At 60.9% G+C, this 12,277-nt stretch overlaps 1 pseudogene; it reads left to right on the plus strand.

Annotated features, from left to right (window-relative positions):
- The first annotated feature begins 3,538 nt into the window (after positions 1-3,538).
- LOC112058850 (uncharacterized) lies at positions 3,539-6,029 on the plus strand (annotated as a pseudogene).
- The last annotated feature ends 6,248 nt before the right edge of the window (positions 6,030-12,277 follow it).

Raw genomic sequence — 12,277 nt, forward strand, 5'->3', positions numbered from 1 at the left:
AGGCCCGCAATGGGCCGGTTGGGGGGATCAGACAGGAATCATGTTGTTTAACTGGTGATGTGCTTGAGACGTGCCAGCACATTGACCCAGCCCTGCCATGGAGCTACCAGATACCAACCAGCCTCCAACAGGGAGACACTAACCCAGGCCTGTTGCCAGGTGCTGTCCCCATGTCCCAGGGGTGCAGCCCTACAGGGCCCTGGGTGCCGGGGATGAGCTGTGGAGATGCCGTTACCACACGACCTGCCAGTGTCACAGGCCGCAGGAAATATCCCGAAATCAAACGCGAGTCGGGCCTCAAGCGGCATTTTTCTTACTTTGCCCACCTGTAATGTTCCAGTATCTGGGTGGAGTTCTTTTCCTGTCGGTTCGGGTGTGTAGGTGACTGACAATTACCAGCATTTGCCAATAACGCGCTCATCTTTCCAAGCTGTCCATCCTAGCTGGGTTGTACCGCTCTCATCACAGGTGTGTCTGAGCACCCACCCAGCGTGTCACAGTCCCAAGGGTCTGTGCCTGCAGCAGGTCCAGAGTAGGGTGCAGATCGGGGCAGGGCAGGGTGAACTGTGCTCTGGCTATTCTGAGCTACTCAGGGCCCCCAGGGAGCAGAAGGTAAGTTAGCGCAGCCCCAGTGTAGGCGCAGAGTAACTGAGAACCAAGGAATTTATCTCTGACCTGGGTCAAATCCCGGCCCCCAGCTTTCAGAGCCCCGGGCTGTAGCACCCCGAACTGGGACACTTCCCCCAATTCTGGGTGAGGAGATTTGGTGTTTGGACTCTGCCTGTTCTGGAGAGAGCTCTGGCTGCCAACTCAGCTCCCAGCCTGTCCCTGGGTTTGGGCCAGACCTGGCCCTAGTGTGTAGGGAGCGAGCTTTGGGGTATGTCAGGGGGCAGGAGCTGTGCAGGGTGGAGTCAGAGAGGGTTCAGTACTCTCAGGGGGCTCTGTGTGTCCCATGTGCTCAGAGGGCATCCATGCAGGATGTGCTGTAGGCAAGGACCACCTACATAGGCCAAAGGGCCATCGGGGTTGAGATTGCAGGGCCTCTTAGAGAGCATGGGGGGCAGGGGGAGACAGTGCTCGCTGGATGGCAGCTGGAAAGAACCTCATAGCTCAGCCCCCATGGGGAGGGGAGAACAAGCAACAGGAACTGAGCCCTGAAAGCAGGGGGCGAGGGCTGAGCATGCCGAGGGTCAGGCCTGGGGAGAGTCAATCCCAGGTGAGATGGGGGGTCCTGGGTCGGGCTCTCATCTGGTCCAAGCCCCAGAGCCAGGCAGGCCTGATGGGGTGAAGGGCTGGGGAGCCTGGAGGTTCCTGGGGCCAGAGCTGTCCTGCTCTGCACATTGACTCCCCTTCTACACTGGGCAGGGTGGGTTTTCTCCAGCTCAGTGCTGGGGAGAGGGGCCAGCAGCACCAGAGACTGAATCCCCCCTTTGTCCCCAGAGCAGGGAGGGGGGCAGCAACCCCGTCCACCCCCTCCCCATGCTTGGAGGGACCCTTTCCCTCTGGGGTGTGAGTCCCCAGGGCCCATTCTGCCTGCAGGCTCTTGGCTAAGGATGCCCACAAGGGGGTGATTAGTGCCAATCGGGGTGGTGCCATTGGCAATGTGGGCCTGAGACCCAACAAACTCAGTTCACTCAGAGCCCTCCACTGAGCACCTGCTGTTAACCCTTTGCTGTGCTCTTTGGGATGCCCCCGGGGAGGGGGCTGCTGCAAGGACCCAGCACAGCCACAAAAGCTGTCTGTGGCATGGCCGGATACCGGGAATGGAGCATGCTCTGTGTTTGTGTGTGTGTGTGATCAGATGCCACGCGGTGTGATCCCATAAAGCAATGGTTCTCAACCGGGGTCCGTGACCCCCTGGTAGGCCTGGGACCTAATCCACAAGCCGCAAGCCATTGGAGGGGGTCCCCAAGCTCAACACCCCATGGGGCAGAAGTCCCGGGAGCCCAGCACCCTGTGGGGCAGAAGCCCCGGGTATGGGCATGGGAGGCAATAGCCCCCCAAACGGCACGCCCGAGGCAGGCAGCCTGAGTGTGCAATGCAATGAGTTGTGCAGAGGAGACAAGAGATGAGCTGCTCCCAGCTTGCGCCCCTGAGGCAGGGAGTCCGAATTTCGTTTATAAACAGGGGGATTACCGGGGGATTAAGATAAGAAAGGGCTGGTAGGAGGTTTCCTAAATGTAAACGCTCCGTTCCAAGCTTGGTGAACTGCAAAAACAAAGTTCAAAAAAATAGTTGTATAAAAGATAGAAAGTAATTGTAGATTTTTCTACAGTTGTTTCAGTTGCTGGATTCAAGAGGTGGTAACCAAGTTATTAAGTATCCGAGGGGAGCCCTGTTAGTCTGGATCTGTAAAAAGCAACGAGTCCTGGGGCACCTTAGAGACTAACCGATGTATTGGAGCATAAGCTTTCGAGGGTGAATCCCCACTTCGTCACGAAAGCTCATGCTCCAATACATCGGTTAGTCTTTAAGGTGCCACAGGACCCTCTGTTGCTTTTTAAAGTTATGAATATCTTTCTTTGAGCAGAGAACTGATTTTTTTAGACAGGAAATGCAGTAGATCTAATCTGCCTGGATGTCAGGAAGGCATTTGATACAGTTCCACATGAGAAATTATTAGTTACATTGGAGAAGATGAGGATTAATATGAGCCCTGAAAAGTGGATAAGGATCTGGTTGAAAGGGAGACTACAATGGATCATACTGAAAGGTGAACTGTCAGACTGGAGGGAGGTAACTAGTGGAGTTCCTTAGGGATCGGTCTTGGGACCAACCTTATTTAACATTTTTATTACTGACCTTGGCATGAAAAGTGGGAGTGTGCTAATAACATTTACAGATGACACAAAGTGGGGAGTGTCACGGAGTGTGGGGGAACTCAGGGCTCTGCACCCCCGGCTTCCTGCGATTCACCATGACTCTCAGCCAGCCAGTAAAGCAGAAGGTTTATTTGGATGACAGGAATACAGTCCAAGACAGGTCTTGCAGGCACAGACAACAGGACCCCCCTCAGTTAGGTCCATCTTGGGGTCCCAGGGCATCCCAGCCCCCCTTGGGAGGTCAGAGCCATCTCTGCCTCCCAGCCATCTCACCAGCCAGCTTCCAAAACTCTGCCTTCAGCGACCCCTCCCACAGCCTTTTTTCAGTTTCCCGGGCCAAGGTGTCACCTGGCCTCCAACCCCTTCCTGGGTTCTCATGTTACATGCTCAGGTATTCTCCTTCGGGCAGTCTCCCATCCCCCAATGCAGACTATCCTAGCCACACTCCCCTGTCAGCATTCACAGACCACAGTAAGAACAGCCCCAGTTCGTCACAGGGAGGTATTGCCAATATTGAGGAGGATCGAAATGCCATACAAGAAGATCTGGATGACCTTGTAAACTGGAGTAATAGAAATGGGATGATATTTAATAATGCAAAGTGCAAGGTCCTGCATTTAGGCCCCACCAAGAAGAATTTTTGCTATAAGCTGGGGACGGATCAGTTGGAAGGGCCAGAGGAGGAGAAAGACCTGGGTGTATTGGTTGATCACAGGATGACTATGAGCCGCCAATGTGATGCAGCCATGAAAAAGGCTAATGCGGTCCTAGGCTGTATCAGGTGAGGTATTTCCAGTAGAGACAGGGCAGTGTTAATACCATTATACAAGGCACTGATGAGACCTCGTCTGGAGTATTTTGTGCAATTCTGGTCTCCTATGTTTAAGAAAGATTAATTCAAACTGGAACAGGTGCAGAGAACGGCCTCTAGGATGCTCTGAGGAATGGAAAAATCTACCTTATGAGAGAAGACTCAAAGAGCTTGGCTTGTTTGGTCTAACCAATAGAAGGCTGAGAGGAGATATGATTGCTTTGTATCAATACATCAGAGGGATAAATACCAGGGAGGGAGAGGAGTTATTTAAGTTAAGCATCAGTGTGGACCCCAGAACAAATATAAAATGGGCATCAACAAGGTTAGGCTTGACATTAGAAGAAGGTTTCTAACTATCAGAGGAGTGAAGTTCTGGAGCAGCCTCCCAACGGGAGCAGTGGGGGCAAAAATTCTAACTGGCTTCAAGACTGATCTTGATAAGTTTATGGAGGGGATGATATGCCAGGACTGCCTACAATGGCGTGTGACCCATCGGCGACTGCCTGTAGCAAAAATCCGCAATGGCTGGAGACAGGACACTAGATGGGGAGGGCTCTGAGTTACTACATAGAATTCTTTCCCAGGTGGGTCTTGTCCACGTGCTCAGGGTCTAACCGATCACCATACTTGGGCACGGGAAGGAATTTTCCCTAGGGTCAGATTGGCAGAGACCTTGGGGTGTTTTCACCTTCCTCTGCAGCAGGCGGCACAGGTCACTTTCAGGTTTAAACTAGTGTCAATGGTGGATTCTCTGTAACTTGAAGTCTTTAAACCATGATTTGAGGACTTCCGTAGCTCAGCCAGGGGTTAGGGGTCTATTACAGAAGTGCGTGGGTGGGGTTCTGTGGCCTACGATGTGCAGGAGCTCAGACTAGACGATCATGATGGTCCCTTCTGACTTTACTAAGAGTATCTGAGTAAGAATAGATATCACAATTTTAAACCTAACCAGTGTCCCATGAGTGACTTGCCACAAGAGGTCAGAACATGTTAGTATTAGAGCTGAGTGGGTCTAAAGTTTATTTAATTTCTTTTTTGATCTAGGAATTAGATACAGTGCGCCTGTCAGAGATTTCTAAGCTGTTATCTGAAAAAAACCCTAGCATTTTCAGTTGCCTAAGTAACCCCTGGAATCACGGTTAAAATTGCCCCTGCTCCCAAAAATCTAAAATGGTGCCCCTGTGGGCACGGAATTCCTCCCCCCGCCACGTTGGCCAGGCTGAAGCCGCCCCCCTCCCCCCCGCCAATAGAGAAGTCAAACTAGCCTATGGCCCCACAAGCCTGAGCCCCAGAGCCCTGCACGGCAGAAGCCCCGAGATCCCCCCTCCCGCGGCTTAAGCCCAGAGCCCCAAGCCCCCAGCCTCCGCCTGGATCCCGGAGCGCCCCACACACACACACACCTGGGTCCATGGAGGGTTGGGGGGTCTCAGAAAGAAACAGGTGAGAGCCCCGGCCACAAGGGTCAGGCTAGAAGAGACCCCCGGCGCATCGCCCCTCATGGGCAGCCCCAGCCCCCCACGCAGTCCCCAGCCGGAGGTCGGCGGGGCCTATGGGGGAGCGCCCGGGGCGGATCCGTTTGACAGCAAGGCCCCGCTGACGTGCCAGGGGATTGCCCCGGGGGCCTCCCGGACCGCGCTCTGATTGGCTGCGGCGCTGCCTGGCCCGGCCGTGTCAGAGCGCGAGTCCGCGGCCAGCAGGGCAGCCTGGGCTTCCCCCGGCCACGCCCCCGCCGGAGCCGCCAGCCAATGGGAGGCGAGGCCGGGAGATTCAAGGCCCGCGGGCCAGGCAGCGCGTGTGGGCAGTGGGGTCGCTGCTGGGCGGGCCGCGCTGGGCAGGTTCTCCGGGCTGCGGGTTCGGATCCTGCGGCTGGGGCTGGGGCTGGACAAGGCCGGGAATTAAACCCCCCCCCCACCGGCTGAAGCTGAAGGAGACGCTCAGCCCCATCCCCACCCTGGGCTTCCACGTGGAGACGGTGGCGCCGTCCGCCATGGGCCCTTCACCCTGTGGGACGTGGGGGGCCAGGACCGGATCCGGGCCCTGTGGAGACACGGACGGGCTGGTGGTGGTGGACGGGGCCCAGGTCGGGGCTGGGGGCCCTGCTGGAGGCTGAGGACTTGCAGGGGGCACCGCGGGTGCTGCTGCCCGGTGCCCGGTCCTGCGTGGAGCTGGCGGAGGAGCCGGGCTTGAGGCAGCTGTGTGGGCGCGAGTGGCATGCACAGGGCTGCCGTGCCGTGAGCGGGCAGGGGCTGCCCGAGGAGCTGGAGAAGCTGGCTGGGCTGGTGAAGCGCTACCGGAAGGCCAGGGGGCTCTGAAGGAGGCCGGGTAGAGAACAGGCCCTGAGGCCGGCCTGTGTCGCCCACGTGGCAGGTTTTCAAACAGGTGCCCTTGTGCTGGGTCCCTGCTGCCCCCACGCCTGAGAGAAGCTCCCTATGAACAGCTGCCAGCCGCCTTCTCCCCCGTCAGATCCCGCCTGGGCTGCCGCGCCTGCAAATGCTGGAGCTGGGACCACTGGCCCTGACACTGACCAGCGCTGTCTCCGGGCTCCCTTCTCCTGCCCACCTGGCTGGAGCCATAGGCTTGTACTTAGACTGGCAGCTCCTGGGGGCAGGGCCTGGCTCCTTGCCCTGTGTCCGCACAGCACCTAGCGCGCTGGGGCCTGCTCCCAGCCTGGGCTCCCTGGTGTGATGGTGCTACTAATATACAGCAGGCCACGCTCCACTGCGTGCGAGTCAGGCCTGGCGGACACTGGCCAGCCCGTCTGTGACCAGCAGCCCCATGGCTCCAGAGTGGGACACTTGGACTCTTGGGGACCCCGAGCAGGGTCACCCAGAGGATTCAGGGGGCCTGGGGCAAAGCAATTTTGGGGGCCCCTTCCATAAAAAAAAGTTGCAATACTATAGAATACTATATTCTCATGGGGGCCTCTGTGGGGCCCGGAGCCTGGGGCAAATTGCCCCACTTGCCCCCCCCCGGGCGGCCCTGACCCCGAGTAGCTGATCTTCCGTCCTCCCTAACCAGAGACCCTGTGCTGCAACAGCCCATCCCCCAGTCTGTCCCCGCAGCTGCCTTGGTGTCGTCCCAACAAACCATGAGTGACTCGCCCACAGGGAGACCTACCCAGAGCCCCGGCCTGGCCCGAGCCCCTGGGAGCTGCGGAGCTTTGTTTCGGTCTCTCTGGGCCGCCCGTGGCTGGGTAACGACCATTAAACGTATTGGCCAGCAAAGATCGCCTGGTGCGTTTTGTTCCCCAGTTGCAGGAGTGTTGGTGTCCTGGGCAAATCCCCCACTGGGGAGCTGAGTCTGCCCCCTTCCTCCCTCCTGCAGCGTCTGGGGCTGGGCTAAGCTGGTGCAGCGCCGCTGGGCCCCCGTCAGCTCGGTTCTGCTAAGCTCCCAGGCCTGGAAAATTCAGGGCTTGCTGCAGCCGTCAGAGGTTCACAGGGAGCCTGGGGGCGGAAGGTGCAAGGGAAACATTGGGGGCCAAAACTTCTGGTGGGGTAACTCCCCGGAGCTCAGTGCAGCGGATTCCCCTCGCGTGAAGTGAAGCCCTGGGGGATGTGGCCCGGGGTGTCGCCAGGAGCTATTTTAGGGCTATGGGAGGGGCTGGGGGTCCTTCCTTGGAAGCCCCCCCCGCTCTTGGTTCCTTTTCTCAGCCCCCTTGGGGAGTCAGTGCCCAGCTGTTCAATGGGTGTGGGGCAGGGGATGGGGGGAGGAGTGCATCTTGGTGGCTATCAGATCAGCCTGTTCTGGCAATGCAGGGGTTATTGTGCCCTCGCTCTGTGCCTCAGTTTCCCCAGCTGGAAGGGACAGTCTGTACCGACCTGCTGGGGATCACGCAGTGTTTGCAGAGGGCGCTGGGTCCCTGCGCACAGATCCAGCGAGCGTTGGGACTGTCTGAAGGGGGCAGCGAGGCACAAAGCCAGAGAGATGCTGGAAGAAATGCCCCTCAGGAGCCCGGAACAGCTGAGCTAAGAGGGTCCTGGGGCTCCCCCTCCAAATCCTGCCAGTTTCCGCTCGAGTTTCTTAAATAGCCACTAGGTGCCAGCAGCTTTCAACTTATCGTCCTGCCTCCCTGTGTCTCCGCAGAGCTGGGCAGACCCTGCACAGAGCACTGAGGGGTGGGGGGTACGAGGCCGTATTGCAGATCTGGCCCATGGCGCCGAGCCGGGGGGCGCAGGGCCGTATTGTGGATCTGGCCCATAGCGCAGAGCCGGGGGTGCGGGGCCGTATTGCAGATCTGGCCCATAGCACAGGGCCCCGGGGGGCACAGATCCGGTGCTGTAGCTCCCAGCAGGGAGAGGAGCACAAGCCCTGTCCTGCAGATCTGCCCAGGTTCCTTGGATTCGCACCTGGGCTGACCTTGGCCCTTGGCCTCCAGGCGCCAGCTGAGTGTTCGTTTCTTCCGTTTCCCAGTCCCGGGCTGGGAGCGAGACGCTGCCCAGTGGCCTGTTCCTCCAGTGCTGAGATGGGAGACATTCCCTGGCACTGCAGGCCCTGGGGTGGAGGTTCCCGGGGGCGCCGTTCCCCAAGTCAGTGCTGACCCCCAGGCTCCGCATCAGGATCTCTCTGGGCCAGACACTTCCCCCGCACGGAGGAGGGAGGGTCCCTGCTGGCAGACGCTGTCCCAGGCCGGCGGGCGCTGTGTGACACTGTGCTGCCGGCTAGGCATTGGTTGGCGGAGCCGTAGAGCGCTGGGTGGGTTGGCAGAGGGAGGCTGTTAGCTCACGTGACCAAACCCTGACATGGGCATCTCCCTGCCCTCCCTTCCCCCGGCACTGTCACTGCCGGGTGGGATTCTCCTTCACTTCCTGTCCCAAACGGCTGCGGGCGGGGGGGAGGTGGCGGGAAGGAGGGTCCCTATGATCTCAGTCCGGCCCCCAGCTTCCCCCAGCAAGCAGCTCAAAGCCCCTGTAGCCTGTGCTGATCCAGGGGAGGGACACAGAGCCAGGCCCCTGGTGTGTCCTGGGCCGGGCTCCAGGGGCTTTTGTCAGCTTGGTCTCCACCTCCGCCCTGCTGGGCGCCCAGGAATGCAGGGAATCCTCTGCCGGGCAGGTGCCCAGTGCCCTCTGGCATGACGGACACGGGCAGCTCCCTGGGCTGCTCAGCAGGCCACACCCGGGTCGTTTGCGCTGGGCAGGCAGCGGGGCCCGGGCCTGGCTGCTGGACATGGACAGGTCTCTCTGAGCCCAGAGATGGGGCCTGTCTGCTGTTGGGCTCCTGGGGGGCAGCTCGCTTTGCTGCTCCCTAGCGCTCCCCCTGCTTGTGGGGGGGCAGGCCTGGGAACCGGGGGATGGAAGATTGGCCTGTCACAGACTCGCAGATCGTGCCCACTTGTAGCCCCATGGGGGGTGCCCCATTCAGTGAGACAGCCCTTTTCCTGGGGGTCCACTCTCTCCCGGGGCCAGGCCCCTCCACCTCTTGGAGCCGCACCTCTCTGAGCCTTAGCACGTCTGTCTCTGCCATGGGCCCCCTCAGGGAGTCCCTCGCTCTGGGCCCCTGGGGCCTCCACCCCCCGGAGGGGTTGATGCCCCCTGTTCTCTAGCCCGGAGTGACTCTCAGCCAGCATAACACAGGAGGGTTTATTGAGCATTGAACACAACACAGGAAACTCTCTGACCCTCCGGCCTGGCCTCCCTCAGCCCAGCATATCCCAGTCCCCCTGCATCCAGGTGGGCTCTGCCTGCTCCCCCTCTCCAGCACAGAGCCCCCCTGCTTCCCCGCTGGGCATCTGAGATCACCGGCCCCAGGCCCCGCCTCTGTCCATTGTCTTCTCTCCAGGGAAACAGGGGCCTCTGGGCCTCCTCTCCTCTCCAAGCACCCCACTGGAACCGGCTGGTTAGATCATGGGGTCGTCTCTTCGCAGCCCATTGTCCTCCCACTGGCCAGAACCGGCTGCAACTCCTGAGCTGGGTCTCCGGGTCATCCCTCGCTGGGGTGTCCCTCCTCCAGGCCATCGGCTGGGGTCCCAAGTTCCCTCTCCGGTCCTCTGTAACAACAAACTCCCTCTTCCCTCCCCTCGTTAAACCAGTAACCCCCAGGGAAACTGAGTCCCACCCCCTCTGCACGCAAACCATTGGAAAAACACGGAAAAATAAACAAATCTCCCACTTTGTCACAGGGCCAGACACCAAGGTGAGGGGTAACCAGACTGCAGTGTGCTCAGGGTGGGGGTTCTCAGCAGGTGGGGAAGGTAGGGGCTCCCTCGCCATCTGTGCCTCCTCCCATAGGTGCTTCATCCCACAGTCCTGGGTAGCCCCCACCCCTCGTACAGGCCTATTCTGTTGCTCTAAACTTCCCCCAGCAATTTGAATGCGAAGTGGGGATGCAGAGAGCTGAGGGGGTACAAAGGGGGCAGCTGCCCTCTGTGATCGCCGTCAGCACTGGCAGAATGAAAGGGCTGTTGAAAATGCTGATAGTTTCCAACCCTCATGGCTGTGAAGAAACCCAGAGCTGGGCTGAGCCTGCCACAGACTGGCTGCCAGGTCCCGCTTCCCTCCCTGTGCTGCGTGTTGTGTGGCGTCGTGTCGCTGTAACCCACCCCAGAGGTGGCTGCATTTGAGGGCCGGGTGCAGCAGTGCCAGGCTATAGCCAGTAGGCTGCCAAACTCTGAGCGCTCCTTGGGCTGGAAGGACCCAGACAATGGTAATATTTACCCCACACGGAGTCACCGTAGGGCCAGCTCCAGCTCCGGGGTGAACAGCAGAGCTGCGCTGACTTTGCCCTGATTTCACCTGCTGGGGAACAGGCCGGGAAGCAGGAGGGCCGGGGTGCGAACAAAGGAAGCACCAGGAATGCCCCTGTTTGGTTCAGTCCAGACAAAGGGGTGAGGAGTCTCCGGTGTCACGGCGCTGCGGGCAGGCATCCAGCAGAGAGGGCAGCAGGTTGGCCAGGCCCGAGCTGCCGCCCGCTGCCCCCGGACTGCCGTGCTCCTAGGAACGGGCCGTGCTGCCCTCAGAGCAGCTTCGCTTTGCTTCTCTCCACTGCGATAACCTGAGCCCTAACCCCGCCCCGTACCTGGCCACGGCTCCCAGGGCAGGCTGGGGCCTCAGTCCCGGGGGAGGCAGCCTGACGCGTCACTCAGGGCCCCCCCCGCCTGGCTGCATCGGGACGGCTCGGCTGGAGCCCCCGGCCAGGCCACGCGGTGGCCATGAGACGGGCGAGGCCTGGGAGGCGCCAGCCTTGAGGAGTTGCCCAAACCCAAACAAGCACCCGGCCCCGCGGCTCCTTATCGGCCCTTGGCAGTGGGGCCGGGGGCTGTTGTGGCTGCGCGGCCGCCAAGGGAACAGAGTGTGCGGGAGGGGGCCTGGTCCACCAGGCCCTGCCCCCCCCTCCAGTCCCCCGCCTGGCCTGGAGGCTGATCCCCAGGGACCCCCGAACTCACGGGAACGGCCCGGCCCCTGCTTGCGCCCCCTCTCCACCCGGCTCCGGAGGAGCAGGGGGGCTGCACAGGGGTCTCTCTCCCCCTGCAGCCCCTGCACCTGTGCACCTGCAGCCCCTGCACAGTTTGCGCCCAGCCCAAGACAACTGCACCAGTAGGTGCCCCCACTTCTCCCCTCTGTGCCCAGCCCCAGGACGCTCCCCACCCAGCTTGGGGGGCCAGAACTCCTAGCCACCTTCTCTAGTCTCAGGGAGTCCTGCCCACCCCTTCCCACAAGGCGTCGGCCTCCTCTGCCCTCTGGGGGGCCGGGTGCTCGGCTGGGCTAGGGGGGCCTTAGCCCAGGGTTCAGGCTTGCCAGTGGCAGCGCACCTGGCTCTCCCGGGACCCTGCTCGGGCTGTTCCTGGGCCCCAGAACTCAGCAGGGTGGGGCTTTGGGGACTTGGCCTGGGGCTAGGTGCCCCCCACCCCGAGGGAACATCAGGCGAGCCAGCACCCCTGCCCCTCTGAGACGCGTCCGTCACCGCAGGGACCTACGCTGGGGCTCTCTGGGCGTCTCCTGGCCCCACGACCCACCGCTCGTTCCGTGAGACCCACGGTGTACCCCCCAGCTCGCTCCCTGAGACCCATGGTGCAAACCCCCCTGTATCCCCCCGCTTGCTCCCTGAGACCCATGGCGCACCCCCCGCTCGAACTCTGCCAATGCGCCCCCTGCTATCCCAGCCCTGGCTCCCCCCCCCCCCGAGCTCTGCCAATGCACCCCCCCCACTATCCCAGCCCTGGATACCCCCCCAAGCTCTGCCCAAGCCCTCCCCCCCCACTATCCCAGCCCTGGATACCCCCCCCCGCGCTCTGCCCATGCCCTCCCCCCCCCCCGCTATCCCAGCTCTGGCTTCCCCCCACGTCCCAACCTCTGCCAATGCCGCCCCCCCCCGAGCTCTGCCTATGCCCCCCTCGCTATCCCAGCCCCGGCTTCCTGTCCCCCCTCCCCGAGCTCTGCCAATGCCCCTCCCCTCTCCCGCTATCGCAGCTCTGGTCGTCCCCCTGCAGTTCTGCGGGTGCCCCTCCAGCCCGGTCCCTTCATTCATTCACCCAGCCCTTTTATCCCCCTGCCCTGCGGTTTACTGCCCAGTCTCCTCTCCGCTCTGCCCCTGCATGTTGCTTTGCAACATGCAGGTTGGGGTCAGGGCGACCTGACCCTCAATGAGGGGCCAGCCCAGCCCCCCACACCTGCCAGTGGTGCCACCTGGCAGAGAGCTGGCAGGAGGG

The sequence above is a fragment of the Chrysemys picta genome, chromosome 24, assembly GCF_011386835.1.
Source record: "Chrysemys picta bellii isolate R12L10 chromosome 24, ASM1138683v2, whole genome shotgun sequence".
Classification (NCBI taxonomy): domain Eukaryota; kingdom Metazoa; phylum Chordata; order Testudines; family Emydidae; genus Chrysemys; species Chrysemys picta.